The sequence below is a fragment of the Scyliorhinus canicula genome, chromosome 12, assembly GCF_902713615.1.
Source record: "Scyliorhinus canicula chromosome 12, sScyCan1.1, whole genome shotgun sequence".
NCBI classification, from domain to species: domain Eukaryota; kingdom Metazoa; phylum Chordata; class Chondrichthyes; order Carcharhiniformes; family Scyliorhinidae; genus Scyliorhinus; species Scyliorhinus canicula.
The window spans coordinates 110116510-110136215 of NC_052157.1; the positions used below are offsets into that span (position 1 = coordinate 110116510).

At 44.8% G+C, this 19706-nt stretch overlaps 2 protein-coding genes across 3 annotated transcripts in view; one reads left to right on the forward strand and one right to left on the reverse strand.

The window, feature by feature from the left end:
* The window catches only part of LOC119974658, a 188008-nt gene extending 186571 nt beyond the window's left edge, over nucleotides 1–1437 (reverse strand). The window contains exon 1 of one of the 2 annotated variants that reach the window (XM_038813734.1): nucleotides 642–778. The gene's annotated coding sequence lies outside the window, so the exon portion shown is untranslated. Of the gene's footprint in view, nucleotides 1–641; nucleotides 779–1266 lie in introns of those variants that run through there. The other variant, XM_038813733.1, reaches the window with a different exon arrangement.
* LOC119974657 (NADPH--cytochrome P450 reductase-like) overlaps nucleotides 1155–19706 on the forward strand; it is a 111877-nt gene continuing 93325 nt past the window's right edge. Inside the window, exon 1 of the mRNA XM_038813731.1 lies at nucleotides 1155–1344. The gene's annotated coding sequence lies outside the window, so the exon portion shown is untranslated. The remainder of the gene's footprint in view (nucleotides 1345–19706) is intronic.

Here is a 19706-nt window from a genome sequence, read left to right on the forward strand (position 1 = left end):
CTGCATGAAAAATGCATGCACTGCATAATCAAAAATTTATCAACACCCCAATGTTTCTTGCTGATTCTTTGCAGGATAACCAAGGTAGTCCTTTAAGCTATGGAGAGACAGGTTAAAAAAAATGGAAAGGCAGTCAATCTACTTGTGACTGATGTGTTATGTACTCTGGGATAACACAGGCTGCAACTGGATGCAGCTTTAACCAAAAGATACTCCAGACCTTGAAGTTAGTTCAATCTGATTTATTGAACCAGTCGCACAGTTCTCTGAGTTCAACTCTCTGCTAACCTAAGTGTGGAAAGAGGCGGCGTGAGTGCCTCGTGCCTTTTATAGTGAGATCCCACCCCCGAGTGTCCTGCATGCTCATTGGTCATAAACTGTTCTGTGTTCATTAGCTGCCTGTCTGTAAATCATTATCTGCATGCCTGCATATCAGGACAGTGACAATAATAAAAATAATTAACCACACATCGGTCAAGAAATATATACCATGGGCCACAAAATAAATTTCAAACATTACCATTGCCTGACAAGTGTTCTTCTGCATTATTATATCCTAATTTCACTGCACAATATGGCTTTTCCCAGAGGATTTACACTGTCCTTCATGGGTTTCAAGAAAACCAATTTGCCCAGCTTACCTTTAGCTCACACATTAAATATTTGAAGTGTGCAACACCTATTAGCTTATCAAGAAGCAAATATATAGACTTTATTGGTGCCCACGCAAAGCCCTGACGCTTACACACTCAGCATTATTCAGCAATTACTTTCAACTTGTCCCCACTTGGCCAAGCTGCCCAATGACGTCACCACACGGCCAGCACCACTCCTCATTCAGGGGAAGGGGTAAATACTTCAACACACTATTCTGAAACAGGATTGTAATCATTCTCAATCAATGTTTTCCACTTCAAATTTATAGTTTTTCACATAATAAGTTTTGAACTTAAGGTTTAGCTTCAAGTACGTTAACGGATGCCGTGTCAGTCTTATTTACCTGTACCACCTCCCCGTTTATCAACAATGGTTTCCCCGCAACGTATGGGCGGGGCGAAGAGGGTTGGATTGTACCATTAGTTTACGGAGGGGGGTTCTTAATATTGTCTCCTTTTATTTAAATAAATTCACCGTGCTTTGAGCAGACTATCATTGTTTTAATGTTTAAATTACGTAATATATTCTCTCCGTCGTTCTGATGAGTGAGACCCTAATCTATGGGATGTGAGCACAGTGAGTGTTTCCTCCATTTCCCCCCCGCCATACCCGGGTGATGGTGCGGCTCGGGCTGTCGGTGGCCCTGAAGCTGCTGCATCTGCCATTGATCTGCTCTGCCCTCTCCGCGTGAGTATTGCGGGCTGCCTGCCTTCTCTCGGTTATGCGCTACCGCCGCCGCCTCACCACCAGCAGCGGGGGACGGGGCACTTCGGATGATGGGATGGGGGAAGGGGGGTGGTTTCCGAGCTGCCCGACGTGACGGACGGGGGGAGGGGGAGACGGTGGTGTCCGCGGGGTCCTAGTGCCGGGAAGGGTACACCCCCCCCCCCCCAGTTCAGTCTGACCAGGAAGGTTTTCTAGCCTCACCTGTCCTTTCCCCTCACGGAATGCAGGCTGCTTGGCTTCAGTTTGTGCTTCCTGTCTGCCCTTCACAGGGTGAGGGTCACTCAATTGTTGTTCAACTCCACACACAAGTCCTTGGTCACATTGACACTTGGTGCTTTGCCCATGACAGCTTGCCCCAGGGTGTTTGCCACCCTCCCTGTTGTGATTAAAATTTGCAAAACAGAGAGCCGTGTGTGTTGAGTTTCAGGAAGCACCTCCCAATTTGTACACTTTCGTCGCCGAACCATGATTGTCTTCTGGCTGATCTTTGGGCTTATTTTGGATCAGGGATGTAGCCGAGTGGTGACTCTGAACCCTCTGCCAGCTGCTTAGGGTGGCACAGTGGTTAGCACTGCTGCCTCAGTGTCAGAGACCTGGGTTCGATTCCGACCTCTGATGACTTTGGAGTTTGCACATTGTCCCCGTGTCTGTGTGGGTTTCCTCCTGATGCTCTGGTTGCCTCCCACAGTCCAAAGATGTACAGATTGGGTGGATTGGCCATGCTAAAAGGACCCTTAGTGTTGAAAAGTTTAGGTGGGGTTAGGGTAGAGGCATAGGCTTGGGTAGGATGCTCTTTCGGGGGGCCTGCGCAAACCCAAATGGCCTCCTATGAAAATTACATTCCTGTGCCCTTCATTTGTCTCCCTCTCGGATGCCAACAGGAGTTTGGTGTTCTCAGTTAGGACTTATCCATTGTAGAGGCTTTCCAAACCTTCCAAATATGCAGAAGTTAAACAAATGAGCAAGAAACTTGTGCAAAATAGAATGTGGGTTGACTGGGCTTGGTTGGCCATCTTTCTGAATGTAGAAGCCAGACTTTGCATAGCCTCTTAAAGTTATCAGGCAAGTATCATAATTGTGTGCCAGACTCCAACCTGTGAAAGACTGTTGGAGATGGACTTGTGGGGGTGGATTCCATCTCGTCTCTCAGGCATGTTGGTTTGAGCCATGATTTGTGTCTTTCATACAGTGCCTGACTAACTTGATTGAATTTTGAGATGGTGACTGTGCAGTTCACGTTGTCTCCGTGGATTTTAGAAAGGCTGCAACATCGAGGCCCGTACTGCGCTGTAATGTTCTATGTTCTATGTTTGGACAAGGTCCCACATGGTAGATTGGTTTTTTTAAAAACCCACAGGATCCAGGGAAATGTTGCAAGCTGGATATAAAATTGGTTCAGAGACAGGAAACAAAAGGTAACTGTGGGTGACACGGTAGCATAGTGGTTAGCACAGTTGCTTCACAGCTCCAGGGTCCCAGGTTTGATTCCCGGCTTGGGTCACTGCCTGTGCAGTTTGTATGTTCTCCCTGTGTCTACGTGCATATCCTCTGGGCGCTCCGGCTTCCTCCCACAGTCCAAAGATGTGCAGGTTAGGTGGATTGGCCATGCTAAATTGCCCTTGGTGTCCAAAAAGGTTAGCTGGGGTTACTGGGTGACGGGGATAGGCTGGAGGTGTGGGCTTAAGTATGGTGCTCTTTCCAAGTGCCGGTCCAGGCTTGATGCACTGAATGGCTTCCTTCTGCACTGTAAATTCTATGTTGACGGGTATTTTTGTGACTGGTAAGCTGTTTTCAGTGCGGGGTTCTGCAGAGCTCAGTACTAGGTTCTTTGCCTTTTTTGACGTACATATTAACAATTTGGATATAAATGTAGAGACCATGATAAAGTTTGCAGACGGCACAAAAATTGGCCACGTGGTAGATAGTGAGAAGGAGAGTTGTAGACTGCAATAGATATCAGTGGACTGGTCAGATGGGCAGAAAAGTGGCAAATGAAATTCTATCTCTTAAGTGTGAGCTGATACATGTAGCGAGATCGAACAAAGTAGGGGAATATACACTCAATGGGAGAATACTGAGGGCAGAAGGAGATGTGAGGGGCCTCAGAGTGACCGTCCACAGATCCCTGAAGGTAGCAGGCATGGTTCATAAGAACATAAGAACTAGGAGCAGGAGTAGGCCATCTGGCCCCTCGAGCCTGCTCCGCCATTCAATTAGATCATGGCTGATCTTTTGTGGACTCAGCTTCACTTTCCGGCCCGAACACCATAACCCTTAATCTCTTTATTCTTCAAAAAACTATCTATCTTTTTTTTTTTTTTTATAAATTTAGCGTACCCAATTATTTTTTCAATTAAGGGGCAATTTAGCGTAGCCAATCCACCTACCCTGCACATCTTTGGGTTGTGGGGGCGAAACCCACGCAGACACGGGGAGAATGTGCAAACTCCTCACAGACAGTGACCCAGGGCCGGGATTCGAACCCGGGTCCTCAGCGCCGTAGGCAGCAATGCTAACCACTGTGCCACCGTGCCGCCCTAAACTATCTATCTTTACCTTAAAAACATGTAATGAAGGAGCCTCAACTGCTTCACTGGGCAAGGAATTCCATAGATTCACAACCCTTTGGGTGAAGAAGTTCCTCCTAAACTCAGTCCTAAATCTACTTCCCCTTATTTTGAGGCTATGTCCCCTAGTTCTGCTGTCACCCGCCAGTGGAAACAACCTGCCCGCATCTATCCTATCTATTCCCTTCATAATTTTAAATGTTTCTATAAGATCCCCCCTCATCCTTCTAAATTCCAACGAGTACAGTCCCAGTCTACTCAACCTCTCCTCATAATACAACCCCTTCAGCTCTGGGATTAACCTAGTGAATCTCCTCTGCACACCCTCCAGCGCTAGTACGTCCTTTCTCAAGTAAGGAGACCAAAACTGAACACAATACTCCAGGTGTGGCCTCACTAACACCTTATACAATTGCAACATAACCTCCCTAGTCTTAAACTCCATCCCTCTAGCAATGAAGGACAAAATTCCATTTGCCTTCTTAATCATCTGTTGCACTTGTAAACCAACCTTCTGTGACTCATGCACGAGCACACCCAAGTCTCTCTGAAGGTTCATAAGGTGGTTGAGTATAGAACATAGAGCAGTACAGCACAGAACAGGCCCTTCGGCCCTCGATGTTGTGCCGAGCAATGATCACCCTACTCAAACCCACGTATGCACCCTATACCCGTAACCCAACAACCCCCCCCCCCTTAACCTTACTTTTTAGGACACTACGGGCAATTTATCATGGCCAATCCACCTAACCCGCACATCTTTGGACTGTGGGAGGAAACCGGAGCACCCGGAGGAAACCCACGCACACACGGAGAGGACGTGCAGACTCCGCACAGACAGTGACCCAGCCGGGAATCGAACCTGGGACCCTGGAGCTGTGAAGCATTTATGCTAACTACCGTGCTGCCCTTCTTTATTAGCTGAGCTATAGAATATAAGATCAGGGAGGTTATGTTGGAACTGTATAAATCATTAGTTAGGCCACAAATTGAGTACTATATGTAGTCCTGGTCACCTCAATACAAAAAGGACATAAATCTCCTTCTGCCCTCGCTAGTCCAATTATGAGGATGTTGGTTGCCAGATCTTGAAAAATGCAGCTATGAGGAAAGTTCGGATAGGCTGGTGTTTTCCTTGGAACAAAGGAGGCTGAGGGGAGATTTGATTGAGGTGTACAACGTTGTGAGAGGCCTGGATAGAGTGGGTGGAAAGGGCCGATTCACCCTAGCGGAGAGTAAGTGACAAGAGAGCATAGGTTTAAAGTGATAGGTAGAAAGGTTGGCGGGGCGATGAGGGGGAAACAAGCCTTTCATCCAAAGGGTAGTAGGGATCTGGAACTCATTGCCTGAAAGGGTAGTAAAGGAAGAAATCCTCAACTCATTTAAAAGGTGTGAAAATATGAATCTGAAGGGTAATCCTCCAGGGCTACGGACTAAACGTTGGAAAGTGGGTGGCTCATTTTTTGGCTGGAGTGCACGCGAGGGACAGAGTAGTCTCCTTCTGTGCTGTAAACGTTTTGTGATTTATTTCTGATGAATTTGGAATTTCTTAATTTATAATGACTGATCAGCAGGCCATTCAGCTCTTTGAGCCCTGATCAATGACTGATCATGTAAAGAAGTGCTCTCTGATATCACTCCTGAATAATCTGGCACCAATTGTCTGGTTAGACCTCCTTGTCTTGGATTTGTTGACCAGAGGAAATAATTTCTCTCTCTCCACCCTTTTGATCTCTCTTCCTTTTGATCATTTTGTCCACCTCAATTCGATCACCCCTTAACATGGTTGGAATGCGGAAGTTGTGACCATAGGGAAACAGTTAAGGCAGAGATGCTTTCAAAACGAAATTAGATGAGTACATGAGAGAAAGAGGAATAGGAAGGTACGCAGAAATGCTAAAATGAGACAGATGAAATGGAAGGAGATTTTTGTGGCGAACAAAAACCAGCAAAGACTAGTTGGGCTGGTGGCCTGTTTATGTGATGCACTTTCTATGTAATCCTATGTGCAGTTTTAAACCTAGCAAACTTAAACACTGTATTTTCTCTCACCCCATGCACCCTATTGTAGCGCGATTAAGTAAATTCAGGATATGTGCTCCTGTTTACAAGTACGGCCTAGCTATTGTAAATTGCAAGATTCCAGTGATTGCTTTAGTTACAGTAATTCTGGGTATTTATAGCTTGCCTCAAATCCCCAGTGCACAAAGAATACACATTGCACAGATGGAGGTGTGTTGCAAAGCAGTACATAAATTTGTAAAAAAAGGGAATTACAAGGTGTGAAAGACTTGTAATATTACCCAAATTCTTCATCTGACCTAATTCATTTCACGTGACACCTTTCGTAATTAATCTCTACGGTATTGATTAAAGGTTAGTGTTACTTATCTTGGTCATTTTCAAATTCGGTCGCGACCTGCAGATGGGTCGTGGACAGTTGTCGGGAGGGTTGCGGGGCCATCAGTTGCTGCGTTCCTGATCGTGGGAAGAAGTGCCCAACGGCTTTTAAAAATGCCGTCTGTGAGCAGCTTTCAGAATTCCGGCTGTCCCGTGCATGCATGGCCCCTCAGCAGTGCGCAGACCCAGGGCCCAACGAGACAGACCGTCTCCTCCTGACGTCAGTGCGCAGACCCAGGAGCAGTTTCTTTTTGAAAATCAATGGAGTCTTTTGCAGCAGCGAGCAGGTCATAGGCACCGTACACTGACATCACGTGCTCTGGGAGTGAGAGAGATTCCTCCATTTTGTAGATGCCTGTAGTGCTGGTGTGAGCTCCATGGCTTCTGGTGAACAACCGATTAAGAAGAAGCTGACATCAGGATCAAAGCTGTATAAAGAAGTTTTCTTGATGTATGGGTTTATTAATTGTGCCAACGCAATCCGGATGCAAAGCCCATGTGTGTTAATGCAGGGAAGTACTGGCAAATGAAAGTTGAAAACCCTCAAAACTTCAAAGGAATTTGAAGACTAAGCCTGGCAAGTTTGAGGACAAATCTCTTGATTTTTGTTTCCATGGATGCAACGAGAACTTAAATCGTCAGCTGAAGTCCTTAGTTGAAATCTAACATTGAATGACAAAGCAAGTGAGATTGTGAGGACCAAGCAGGCTCGGCTGTCACATTACAGGTAAGTGAAAATGGTGGCATGCGAAGGTGGGCCGGCGTGGGTCGCAAAGGTGGGCCGGCGTGGTAAAAATGATCGATCAAGTCCAATGTCTTTGTTAAGCATGGATGGCGTAAGTGGAGGGACTGTATATTTTAGAAAAGCACTGAGCTTCTCTGAATGAGGTAGGAGTATTTGAGCTGTTTAATTTGTTTCGTCAGATAGTATACAAAATGTTAGTTGTCCTTGTTTTTGAAAAGATTGGGAATTTTATAAGGGGGCAGTAGTTTATAGACTGGTACTTTATTTTCAGGGGAGAGAGATTATTATCAGCTGGACCTTTTAAGGTACAAATAGTTTTGCATGAATGTGATCACTACCTGAGCAAAACAGCCTAACTTTAATGTCGGGCACATGATCTGTAACGCTAATAATGGCTATCGCAAGTATCTATATTAAATAAATATTTATTTTGTACCATCTGTTTAGTGTCTGCTGTTTGTACTTTTTGAGTTGCCGCAATCTGATCTAAGTATTTAAATGGATCAATCCAATGTTACGGAAGCTTTCCTGATGTTGTAGAACTGTTGTACATTTTGATAGTAATCGACAAATGAATCAGTGCTGTCAGTCACAGTCCTTGCCAACCACTGTCCACCTGGGTATCATTCATAGTGAAAACATTTTTTATTTGGGTCTAGTGCTCATTCACCTCTTGTTTCAACCTGCTCACCTCCCCAGTCTGCCTCCCTTCAATGTTTAGATAGAGAATTAATATCAGTAATAGAGCACTTATTGCACATCTATTTGTATATAAAGAACATCTTCCAGCAGGATGTGAACGTGCCAGGCAAGGTCACCATTTATTGCCCATCCTTTGTTGCCTTGACTGAATAGTGTGCTAAACCAATTCAGAGGGTATTTGGGAATTAACTAGGTTGTTGTGGGACTGGAGTGGCATTTGGGCAAGGAGGGTAGATCTTCTACCTAAAGGACATTTAATAATCCAGTTTGTACAACAATCTGATAGCTTCAAGGCCAAATTATTTAATTACTTTAATTTTTAAATTGCTAGATGGGATTTAAGATTTCAATCTCTGGAACACTTATGCAGTAAGCATATGCTGGATGTTTTGTTCGCTGCAGGAGCTCTGTTTTCTGGGATGTGATTGATACGTTGGCCAATGCTGAAGCCATTTTCCCCAATCTGACGAATGATAATGGGGCATATGGTAATATAGTATTGGCCCAGTAATCCAGAGGTGGGCGGGCGAAAGATTTGCGGGCTTGAGTTCATGCCCCAGCAGAACAGTTGAGAGATTTAATTCAACTAATTGCAAAAGCTAACATCAGTAATGATGACCAGGAATTGATCAATGTGTCGTAAAGCCTATCTGGTTCTTTAATGTTTAGGGTGGTAAAACTGCTGATCTGGCCCATGTTTGACTCCAGACCCAGGGCAGTGTGGTTGACTTTTAATTGCTGTCTGAAGTGGCCCAGCAAGCTACTCTGTTGTACTAAAGAAGACCACCTCTTGAGAGCAATTAAGGATGAGCAATAAATGCCAGCGATGCTCACATCTTTAAATCAAGTTTTTTTAAATGTTCAACTTGCTGTTCTGTGGCATCTTTCACACGGTAGTTTGGCCAGGCTAATCTCAAACCTAGCTTAAAACCATCACCCCCACCTTGCTTCCTTTACATTTTGACCTATTGCTGTATAGTATTTGGACAATGATGCTTGACGCATCACTGTCTAGGTTCAGATGAGGAGTTAATTTTGCAATAATTTCTTTTTACTGTAGTGCGGTATCTGAAACTTCGACCGTATGTTATATGATTAAATCGCAGGATATGGTTTATTGACAAATGTAAGGTGGTTCAAGAACCAAGCTGAATACGGAATGTATTGAGGAAATCTAAAATTGGAATGTAAAATAAGATTAGAATGGGGGGAAAAAGAGAGCGTATGAGAATAGCTTACCTCACCATCGCCCCATGACATTCAACAGCATTGGCATTGCTGAATCCCTCGTGATTGACATCCTGGGGTTACAATAGACCAGAAACTGAACTGGGCCATCCATATAAACACTGTGGTTGCCAGAGCAGGTCAGAGGCTCGGAATCCTGTGGTGAGTAACACCACCTGACTCCTTCGCCCGCCTCCCACCAAGCCTATCCGCCATCTATGGTACAAATCAGGAGTATGATGGAATAAGCAGTGAGAAACTGTTCCCACTCCAGAGCACACCAAGAACTGGAAGGCACGGATTCAAAATAATTGGCAAAAGGAGTAAAAGTGATGTGAGAAAACCGTTGTCTTCACCTAGAGGGTGGTTGGCATGTGGAACAAACCTGAGAGGCTGGTGAAGATAGATTTGATCGAGGTAGTTCAAACGGAAGTTGGATTGCTATCTGAAAAGAGAGACTGCGCAAGGTTACAGGAATAAGGCAGGGAATGGGACATGATAGAATGCCTTTTCAGAGAGCCAATTTAGACTTGGAAGGGCTGAATGGCCTCCTCCTGCACTGTGTAAAGATTCTGTGGTGGGAAGAATGGGGAGAAGCAAATGATAGGGCAGAAGAAGGTAAAGAGAAGGACAAAGGAATTGGAAGTCTGGAGCAACTGGAAGAATGCATCTGGTTGGTGTGAGCAATGCAGCAAGAGACATACCTGAAATAACCTGATCGGATGCACTTTGTTCTGAACTACAAGGATCTGTAAACACTGAGCAGCTGCTGTTGGGGTGGCAGTTTGTACCTGATTGCCAGCAGTGATGTTGTGGTACCAAGGTCACAGTTCATGCTTGCACAGATGAGATAATATAATCCACCATCATCTCGACAACTTTGTGCTGCTGCGTGTTGCTTTGCTCTGTGCAAGTGTGGAAACTCAAATTCCACGGTTGGAAGGTTGCTTTTAGAAATTGAAACTGTGCACATTGGACACCAGAAAAATTTCTAAATGTAATTTTGGGTGAGTTTGGAGTGTTTCTCGACAATTTTTTTGCTGTGATCCCCAGTGGTATTTACCCACACCAGTCATTTTTGTTTGGACCTTTTTTGGCCCACACTTCGAACTTTTTCAGCAGTGGGGAGCTGAATGTGTTGACGAGACTGGCTCCTCTGAGAACATGCTGCCATTTTGAAAGGGTGCCCCGATCTCTAAATGAGCTTGAGGGTCCCCCACATCCCCCCATCCATGGTTAATGTCACTCTCCGCATTACCCCACATCCACCCAAGTGAGGACACCCCGCTATGAGAGTCACGGAGGGCCCCCTATCAGGATTCCCCACACCACCCACCTTTAAGTCAGTCTGGCACTCAGGCAGCCTGGCAGTGCCAGCCTGGGAACCCCCTCCCCCACAAAGTACCATTACGCCTGGTCCACGATTGTGTGGACCTAGTGCTAAACAGCACCATGGTGAGGTCCCCCAGGCAAGGGCTTAAGTTCTCGGGCGCTGTGATAACCTAATGCTGACGTATTTAAGGTCCTTTAAATATGTTAATCTGGATCTCGCCTGGCGAGCGGAGATCCAGGTTGCGACATCTCGTGAGATCCCATTAGATCTAGTGAGGTGTTCCAAGCGTCGCAAATCCTCTCGCGAGATTTAACTACCTTGTCGCGTCACGGAGTCCGGCTCGATGAGGCCATTCAAATCTGCCCAATATGTGGCAAGTTAAATAGTTTATTTCTCATGAAAGAGATATTTCTAACTCGTTCCTGAGTCGATGTTTTAATGGGCCGTCTTGACAGGGCCCCTACATTTTTCTCTCGGACGATTGTTAATCTTTGGAATTCTCTTCAGAGCAGTGGAGACTGGGTCATTGAATATATTCAAGGCAAAGTTGGACAGATTTTTGATCAACGATGGAGCCCAGGGTTATGAGGGACAAAGCAGGAAAGTGGAATTAAGGCCACAATCCGATCAGCCCTGATCTTATTGAACAGCAGAGCCAGACTCAAGGGGCTGAATGCCCTCCTCAGCAGTACAGTTGTGGCTGGCTAAGGCTGGGTAGTACTCCTGGAGAGTGAAGACCCCAAGCCTTGTCATTCTGTATCTAAGCTTTCAGGATCTGGGTCCGTTTGCCATGCGAGGATTTCCCGACAGTTTAGGAGACTTGGTGATGGGACTCAGTACCCTATCACAAGCAACTTTGAGCTAGTTATTGAAAATAACAGTTTTCTGACTAGGCAGTAATCTGCAAGTTTAGTTTGGGTGCGATGAATAGCCGAGAGGTGTAGACGGTATTGCTCTTTCTTCATGGTCAGAAGGCCCCTGGTTCGAGTCCCACTCCAGGACCCCGCCAGATAAATGGCTGTCAAACCACCTGCCAAATCCAAAAAATGATGGTTATATGAAATGTGATCATCCAGCATTGTGACCCCCAGGCAGACAGATTCACTGGATGTTCCCATCTCTAAGTGGCTTGAGAAAAAATTTAGAAGGGCTTATACCCTCAAAAATGAATTTATCCAACATGTCTGCCAATTCAAGCACTTCATTATCGCAGTTCCAAAGCAATGGAAAAGGTGCAGCAAAGATTCACTGGGATTCATAACTTCCGGATGTCCCAATGAAATTTAGGAAGTGAGCGACTGTGGTAATGTAGAAAATGCACAACCAATTTGCACATGGCAAAGTGACGTTGAGGGATAAATATTGACCAGGACACGGGGAGCTCCTTGCTGTTATTCAAAGTAATATGTTAGATGACCAACAACACCTCATTTGAAAAGCAACACAGTCCATGCTGAACTGGTTGTTCAGCCTGGATTATGTGCTCCGATTTCCTGAATGGGACTCGAATCAATAGCTATCAGACTTGACCACACAGCCAAAGCATTACTTTGCTTGAAGTTGGAGTTTTCTTTTGCACTCCAGCTGATACTGAGATGTGACCTGACCTGAAAACTTCAACTTATGTGATTAAAATCAGTTGCTATGGATTGTTTGCACAGTTCAGTGCAACAATAAGGAGAAAGCACCAATTTAAAATAACTAATCACAAAAGGAATTAATGGGGAAGGTGGGAAAATGCTTCTTTAAAACAAAGGATAGTTGGAATTCTGTATCGCAAACCACTGTTGTTGCCGAATTCCTCAATTATTTTTAAAAGGAAATTTGGTAGTTGGCTGACAAATGAATACTAAAAGTTACGCAGAACAAGCAGGAGAGTAAGATTGGAACCAGGTAGTTCACTGGTACATAGTTCCAGCACAAACTTCATTGCATTTGCGGCACAAATATAGGCTAGTTGGCTCACAAAGTATTTGAGCAGATGCTGGGCAGTTCTGTCTTTGGTTGATAGCCTACATTAGATATTACATGATATTACAGGGAGGGGGGAGAATGTGTTTTGGAGGCAGGAGATGAGGAAAAAGGCAATGGATTAAAACTACATTGAAGAAAATGAGTTGTCTTTCTATAATCAAAGAAACGTATCGCACAAGAACAGGCCCTTCGGCCCTCCAATCCTGCAGCAACAATGCAATGCATCTAACCTACACTTTTGGGGTCCGTATCCTTCTATTCCCATCCTATTCATGTATTTTTTTAAAATTTGTTTATGGGATGTGGGCGTCGCTGGTTAGACCAGCATTTATTGCCCATCCCTAGTTGCTCGTCAAAAGGTGGTGGCGAGTTGCCTTCTTGAACCGCTGCAGTTGTTTAAGCTTGGCACAGCCACTGTGCTGTTGGGGAGGGAGTTCCAGGATATTGCCCCAGCGACAGTGAAGGAGCGACAATATATTTCTAAGTCAGGGTGGTGAGTGACTTGGAGGGGAATCTCCAGGTGGTAGCTTCCCAGGTATCTGCTGCACTTGTCCTTCTAGATGGCAGTGGTCATAGGTTTGGAAGGTTTTTCAGGAGCCTTGGTGAGTTACTGCATCTTGGGTAGATGGTACACAGGGCTGCCACTGTTCCTTGGTGGAGGGTTGAATGTTTGTGGAAGGGAGAGAAATCAAGTGGGCTGCTTTGTCCTGGATGGTGTTGAGCTTTGAGTGTTGTTGGAGCTGCACTCATCCTGGCAAGTGGAGAGTATTCCACTACACTCCTGACTTGTGCCTTGTAGGTAGTGGACAGGCTTTGGGGAGGTCAGGAGGTGAGTTACTCGCCGTAGGATTCCTAGTCTTTTGACCAGCCCTGGTAGCCACAGTATTAATGTGGCTAGTCCAGTTCAGCCTCTGATCAATGGTAGCCCCCCCCCCCCCCCCTCCAGGATGTTGATTGTGGGGGATTCAGTGATGGTAATGTCATTGAATGTCAAGGGGCTGTGGTTACATCCTCTTGTAGGAGATGGTCAATGCCTGGCACTTGTGTGGCGCAAATGTAACTTGCCATTTGTCAGCCCAAACCTGGATATTGTCTGTGTCTTGCTGCATTTGGACATGGACTGCTTCATTATCTGAAGAGTCACGAATGGTGCTGAGCATTGTGCAGTCAGCCGCAAACGTCCTCACTTCTGACTTTCTGATGTAAGGGAGGTCAATGATGAAGCAACTGAAGATGGTTGAGCCTCGGACACGACCCTGAGGAAGTGTCAAGACTCCCATTAAATGTTACTATCGTACCTGTTTCCATCACCACCTCCGGCAGCGAGTTCCAGGCACCCACTGCCCTCTGTGTTTTTTAAAAAAAAGCCTGCCCCTCGCACCGGAAACCGATGCGATGAGGAAAACATTGTGAGGCTCTGAGACTGTGGAATGTCGTTTGGCTAGTTTTTGCTCGCCTGGAACAACAATGCACTGAGATTTCTCTCTAATGCACTGTTGGGGTGCAGGATCTATTATCCAGCCATGCACACATGCTCTGCCTATTATGTTGGCAGTGATGTTACAATTGGCCTCTGTGTCCTTAAGTTTATTGAGTGAAATCTCTGCTGTTATTTATAGGCTCTTTCTGGAAAGTGTGCTTTTGTGGCCGTCAGTCCAGGAGAAGACTCGGTTTGCTGGTGGTGCCCTGTGTGGTGGAATAACTTGCTTATAAAACTGGGTTGGGGGAGAGTGAGACATTTGAGGATTGCGGGTCCTTTGGAATTTGGCATCAGTGCAAGTCAGCGGCTTCAGTTGGGGGAAGAATTGAGGTGGCAAGACATAGGTTATTCAATTCGGTTCTGCAGTTCGGTCTTTGGCTTGCGAATTAAAAGTTTGCTGATTTCGGGCATAACTGGTGATCTTGTACGCACTGTACAGATTTCCAGTTAAACAAAATAAAGGGATCACTTTGCTGTTACCATTGCAAAACATACCCGTCAAATGATTGATTTTGGTGTTTGAGCTGCACATCCTCCCCGTGTGTGCGTGGGTTTCCTCCGGGTGCTCCGGTTTCCTCCCACAGTCCAAAGATGTGCAGGTTAGGTGGATTGGCCCTGATAAATTGCCCTTAGTGTCCAAAATTGCCCTTAGTGTTGGGTGGGGTTACTGGGTTATGGGGATAGGGTGGAGGTGTTGACCTTGGGTAGGGTGCTCTTTCCAAGAGCCGGTGCAGACCTGATGGGCCGAATGGCCTCCTTCTGCACTGTAAGTTATAAGAAATAAGTTCACACTGGCAAAAGAAACTCATGGTCCAGTTAAATTGTGATTTTGCCTCTTGAGCGCTGTGCTGAACTTTGTAAATTTGCCAGATGGCTTCATATTTTGTTTTCTTCCTCCTGCTGAAGAATTTTGTAAGATTTTATTTTTCAAATATAGTTAACTTTGGGAGCTGACTGTATTTTTGTTGGCTCTTCAGTTAATTATTCCCATTTACAAGGATTATTCTGTAACTGAGAAGATGGATGGGGGCCACCTTCACTTCCCATCTCTCCTGCTTGGCTGCCTTCCGACCACCTCATTAGCATGGCTGAGATTGGAAGTTCTACTGTGATGGGAATCTTGGGTCTGGAATATATTATTACTAGTAGTCGCCTAAAAGCTATCTACAATAAAATCAGAAATGCTGGAAGCACTCTCGTTAGGCAGCACGTGTAAATTTTGTCCATCTTTCAACCCCTTCTGTTTGAGAAAATGAGAGCTATAGTTAAAGTTGAAAGCTAAAGTCAATAGTAAAGATAAAAGCCTGTAAATTAAGGCACAAGATCAGCCGTGATCTAATTGAATGGCAGAGCAGGCTTGAAGGGCTGAATAGTCTCCTCCTGCTCACGTATCCTATGTAAAGAGCATCATGGAAAGATGAGGCCCAGCTGCCCGAGCTTGCATTAAACAATCTCTGAGAAGTGCTGGAGGCCAAGGATGCAGAGGAATGTAACTTTTTTTTTGTGTGCTGCCTATTCATTTACCTTTTTAAATGTTTTCATACAGCTGCACACATTCATTAACTGGAATCTACACGGGTGCAGCCAAGCATTAGTAAATTTGGGATCATTCATGCTTGTGGGCAAATCGGAAGTGTTCAGCAAAGTGGGGCTGTGTCTAAAATGTTTTAGAATATTAACCAACATACTTATAAAAGGTTTGGGCTGTCACCTGAGGGGGTTCTTCCAGTAATAAACCTTCGCGTCTAATAAATTCCTGACTGGGAGATTCCCATCCAGAGTGGGTTGCTCGGTATGATTTAACTTTGTTTGTTTTTCTTTGAACCCACGTGTTTTTGATCTTTTAATCCCTAAATCAAAAACTTGCATTTATGTAGTGCCTTTACCTTGTGCCTCAAAGTACTCCGCAGACTTGATAGTAAACAAAACGTGACACCTAAACCATATTAGAAGAAACTGGAACAGGTGACTGAAGACTTGGTCAGAGAGGTTTTAAATAGGGTAACAAAGGAGCTCAGTAAGGAACCTGTCAGTCCAGGAGCTAACTTGAAAGCCACTGTTGTTTTCACTCCATTTCATTCTCTCCCTCCAGTTACCTCTAGTTTTTATTCACTTTCTGTAATGCTGTTTCTTTTTTTTTGTTGTTGCCTTTTTTGTCTTGTTTGTGCTTTCAGACTAAAAGACAGCTCTTGAGGTGAAGGTTGGGCAGTTTGTGATAAGAGCTTGGTGGATGTCAATTTCAGCTGCAAACTGTAATTCTATCTGCCTGTGGAGTGACTGAGTGCAGCTCTTTCCACTTTGCCTTACATAACTTTTGTAACAAGGGTTGTTGACTTGACCACTTGTGCTTAAGGGTGATCGTGGAGTTGACGTGCATAATTGCTGAGTGAAAGCTACCATTGTAGTTTACTAAGTGGAGTCTCGCTCACCAGTTGCACCGTATCATTGTTGATGACAATCGTTAAAGAGGTAGAAATTGGTCTTTTCACAGTTCTCGTTGAAGTAGATGTGTTGCCTTACGTGGATGTGATGTCATGTGAGAGTACCTTTAAGAATTGGATGTTTAGCAATGTACCTTTAAGAAATGGAGCAGCTCATATTACTGAAGTGATGTCAGAGGGGGGAGCTGAGCTGAGATCACTTCTGCTTTTTGGGAGTTTTTAGTTTCAGTTTGGAGGAAAAGAGCTTGGGTGTGTCTGTGTTTTGCAGTGAGCTGGATCTGCGGTGATCTCTACCAGGAGAGACTATCTCTGAATCATTTGGGTGATTTTAATTCATAATAATAATGTCTTTAACCTGATGTGTTTCTCTTTAAAGATGTTAAGTCTTTTGGAGGTTTGAAGGAACATTTTGAGGGATTATTTAGTGTTGTAGTATATTCAGGGTTATCTTTGAAGTAAGGGGTGGTAAGTGATCCAATGTTTATTTTAAAAGGTTAAGTTGAATTCATGGAATAAACATTGTTTTGTGTTTAAAAACCCATGTGTCCATAATTGTAATACCACACCTGGAGACCAAGCCATGTGCTTCAAAAGCAACAATACATTAAAGGGAGAGGTTGGTTGAACTCCATGATACATTTTGGGGTTCTGAAAACGCCTCTCCCATAACAGTGACCGTGTTCTGTGAATAGCCAAATAATTCATTTTGCTGATAGCAGTTTACTGTGGTTGCTGGAATCTAAAACAAACAAAATACTCGGCAGTCACAGCAGGTCTGACTGCATCGGTGAAGAGAAGGGAGCTAATGTTTCGAGTCTGAATGACTCTTTGTCAAAGCTAGAGGGAACTGGAATTGGGTCAGATTTATACTTGTGGGGAGCGTGGAGTGGTGGGGCTGGATACAGCCAACAATGGGTGGAGATTGACAAAGATGTCATGGGCAGAAAGACAAATGGAATATAAATGGGATTATTACGGCTAAAAAGGGTGCTGATAGTGGCACATGTAGAGATTTGGATGTGTGAATGGCAGAACAAAGGTGAGCAGTGTGTCAAAGGGCAAACAGGAACAAATGGCCCAACTGGGGAGGGGTAACAATGGTGAGTGAAAGACAGATCAATGGAAGAAATGAAAATAAATTGATAGAAATAAAAATGGGGTGAAGATGGCGGAGATAGTTCATGGTCTGAAGTTGTTGAACTCCATGTTGTCCACAAGGCTGTAACTTGCGTAATTGGAAGACGAGGTGCTGTTCCTCCAGTTTGGGCTGGGCTTGACTGGAAGACTGCAGCAGCCAAGGGCACGAGGGCATGGGTGTGAGAGCAGAATGGTGAGTTGAAATGGCAGGCAGCAGGATGGTCTATGTCCTGCTTGTGAACGGACTGAAGGTGTTCTACAAAGCGGTCACCCAGTGTGTACTTAGTCTCTCGAGTAGACCGCATTGGGAGCAGCAAATGCAATAGACCAGATCGAAAGAGGTGCACGTGAAGCGCTGCCTCGCTTGAAAAGTGTGTTTAGGCCTTCAATGGTGAGGAGGTAAAAGAGCAGATGGTACACCTTCTGTGATTGCCTGGCAAGGTGCTGTGGGAAGAGGGTGAAGTGGTGGGGCTGATGGAGCAAAATATGTTCATCTCTTTTGCTCTATAGAATTCTAGAAGGAAGCCCGTTTGACTTTGTCTTCCTTTGTTAACATAACACAGAACTGATCTTGCAGTCCCCCCCACTTCCAGAGTTTCGATCGTCCCATGAAAGATGCAAGGTTCGCGGCCGCAATGGCAGCATGCGGTGGGACAACTGGCAGAAGGGGAAACATGCTTGACCTTGTCCCTGTCAATTTGTCTGTCGCAGCTATATCAGTCCATGACAATATTGGTAGGAATGACCACTGCACTGTCCTTGGTGGTACAAAGTCCCATCTTCACACTGAGAAGATCCTCTCTTGTCAGGCTTTGTTACCAATATCGCTATACAGTATTTTCCTTTTTTGTACATAGCCCATTTGCTGCACTGTGTAATTCCTTTTAAGATTGCCTTAAAGGGACCACATTTTGTGCATGGCTTGTTTGTCCGCAGCCCAGTAAGTTCTGGCTCGCTGCATGGCAACACACCACATAGCTTAGAGAGTATGTCGACTATCACAATGCTAAATAAGAGGGATTTGGAACAGATCTAGAAGTTCAGAACTGGCATCCTTGAGGTTCCGTGGGTCCAGCAGCAGCAGACTTGTACTCCACAATGATTTTTAACCTCATGGCTCAGCATGTCCCTCCTTCTAGCCTTGCCAATCAAGCTGGGGACCAACTGTGATACAATAAGCAAAGAACGGCAAGCCAGAGGCAGCACCAAGTGTCCCTAATAATTGGTGCTATGAAGTGATAGCACCACAGGCTTACTAAGCAGTGGAAACACCATGCAATGGACAGAGCTAAGTGATCCCACAAGCAATGGTTCAGACCAAAACTCTCAGTTCTGCTACATTCAGGCAGGAATTCTGGTGGATGCTTCAACAACAAACAGGAGGAGGCTCCATGAGCATCACCATCCTCCTCACCGAGCCCAGCGTGTGAGAGCAAAAGACCAGATAATGGCTTTCCAACCATCTTAAACTAGAATTACTGAGTGTTTTATGCATCTCTGCCTCGTCCAGAGGTCCCCACCATCACAGGTTAGACTAAAACCAATTTGATTCATGCAATATCGAAAATAGCTGAGATAACTGAGTACAGCAAAGGCTGTAAGCCCCGACAACACCCTGGCTGCAGTTCGAAAGACGTGCACTCCTAAAGCATCTGAGCTTCTAGTCAAGCTGTTCCAAGTAGATTGATGACGCTGCCAAAATGGGAAATTACTCAAGTGTGTTCTGTGCATAAATATCAGAACAAATCCAATCCAGCTAACTGCCGCTTATCAGTCCATTCTTGACCATCAGCAAAGTGATGATGGTGTTGCTGACAGTGTTATTTAATCACACTTGCTCATGACCTGTTCAACAATGTCCGGTTTGGCTTCTGCGAGGACCATTTGACTCCAGACCAAGATGTTTTTTGATTTTGAGGCTGTCGTTGTACTGTGGGCGCTAGGGCTAGAGTTAACACACATGATTGGATATCCATTAGCACCATTTAATTTATGTTAAAGTTCATAAGACTCACCGTGTTTACATTTCACATCAGCATAAATAATAGGGCCTAAGACAGCACCTTGAGGAGCTCCCTGCAGTGATATCCTGGAACTGAGATGATTGATGTCACACCCCAGACTAGGATGAGGGAAACGAAGGCCCGAGAGTGGACTAAAAATTACATATAGATCGGTGATGGCAAAGTACATAATGACACCTTCGTGCCTGTACAGAATTTGTTTCTCTTCTGGACCTATGGATTAGTTACCGCCTGTGTATTTCATTATAGGCTGTTCATATTATCTTGTGCAAATTCCTGCATTTTGGAACTAG